This window comes from Penaeus monodon, chromosome 22 (assembly GCF_015228065.2).
Source record: "Penaeus monodon isolate SGIC_2016 chromosome 22, NSTDA_Pmon_1, whole genome shotgun sequence".
In the NCBI taxonomy this organism is placed as follows: Eukaryota; Metazoa; Arthropoda; class Malacostraca; order Decapoda; family Penaeidae; genus Penaeus; species Penaeus monodon.
The window spans coordinates 22,489,120-22,490,831 of NC_051407.1; the positions used below are offsets into that span (position 1 = coordinate 22,489,120).

The 1,712-nt window shown below is 43.3% G+C and overlaps 1 protein-coding gene across 1 annotated transcript in view; it reads right to left on the reverse strand.

Moving 5' to 3' along the window:
• LOC119587002 overlaps positions 1 to 1,712 on the reverse strand; it is a gene marked incomplete at its 3' end in the record, with an annotated part of 168,418 nt that overhangs the window by 83,500 nt on the left and 83,206 nt on the right.

Consider the following 1,712-nt stretch of genomic DNA (forward strand, 5'->3'; position numbering starts at 1 on the left):
ATCTCGCCCACGATCGCAGCGGCGGCAGCGTTTCACGCCCACGACATTAAGGGTCAGTGACCACAAAAAGCGAGACGAAAAAAATGACACACGCCTAGGAAGATGGTATCGCCGGGACGCGTAATGTATTCGTGATGGAGGATGAGTTAGCACGCTCGGTGTCGCCACGATGGTGTCGTCGCGGGCCCGGATGTGCGGAAGGGGAGGGGAAGGGGAAGAAGGGAGGACGAGGGGGAATAGGGGGAAGATGAGGAAGAGGGGGAAGAGGAGGAATAGGGGGAAGAGGAGGAATAGGGGGAAGAGGAACAGGAAAAAACAGGAGGGAGAGAGAAAAAAAATGTAGTAATAACACAACCACAAAAATAGTTGATAAACAGGCATAAAATTTAAAAAAAGGAGGAAAATCTGCACAGATGTTAAAATAGGAGAAAGATAACGACGACCTTTCTAACGAGCTTCGCACAGCTTACGAGCAACTGTGGGAACCTCCACTGAGAGAGAAATCCGCGTCCGCGTCACCGGCTTATCAACCTATCTCGTAATTTAACGGCTTCACTTCGTTATCCATGAACCGTAACGGCATCCACACGGCATCCTCGTTATGTCGTTCTCGTTCATTGTGTGACTCTATGTTGTTTTTTGGCTCCCTTTGCGTTAAGAGTCTAGCGTGAGATAACGTGAAATGACAATCATTTCGCTGCAAGATGGAATCGTCATGCTTCTTGTGGTGGCCCCGAAAATAACTGCTTCTTACTTAATCCTCTCTTATATAAGCTTAATATCACGACACTTTGCGCTCTGTCAGTAAGGTCGCCCGTTCAGTCACTTAAAGGATAGCAATTCACGTAATATCACTGATCGCAAACCTTATCATCAAAATACCTTTAAATCGGCTTTTATTGTGAGGCGGTTGGAGGTAATGACAGAGAGCTTGTCAACGAGCGTGAGTATTAGCACGGCTTTGAAGGCCTTGAAGAAATGTGACGGAAGCTACGTGGCGGGGAGTTCATAACACGTGTAACTAGGGGGGGGGTCAAAATGACGAAAGCATATGCACCGAGGACAAGAAACTTTTTGATAAAAGGGTGTGAATCTGTCATTAGAAGAGACAATTGTTAATTACTATGTAATGAGGAAGACGAAGTTAATGAACATGAATATAAGCGTAATTATCTTCTTATTTGTGTTTAATTAACTCCCTATTTGTTAGAATAATAATGAACAACCTATAAAAAGAAGAAAGACCAACAATGACAAAGAAAATTTTAATCTTTCATACCCAAATTAATGACCAATCACTCCGCATGATAAAAACGAGAAGAGAAAACAGTGACACAAAAAACAAGGAAAATATCCGCGACATCTACATCTCCGCTTCGTTCATCAATATTTTTTTATCATAATTATTCCAAAACGAACGTTCAGCTTGTAACGAGTTGTTTCGCTGGACTGCTGCCCCCAAAAAGGCCAGATAAATAAATAAAGAACAAATAAAATATAAGAAATAATCGAACAATAAAAAGAGATAGAATAAACAAAAACACTAAAACAGAAGCAGAAAGTCTCGACAAAGCAAGGCGGTGATGCTGCTTCGCCGGTTTCACTCTTGCCCGGAGACGATGATTATACGCCCACTGTCTGCCTTCGCGACCTCGGGATCTGCGTCCGTGTGGCGAGGAAATTTTGTTTAAGGGTACTCGTTGCGTGAGAGT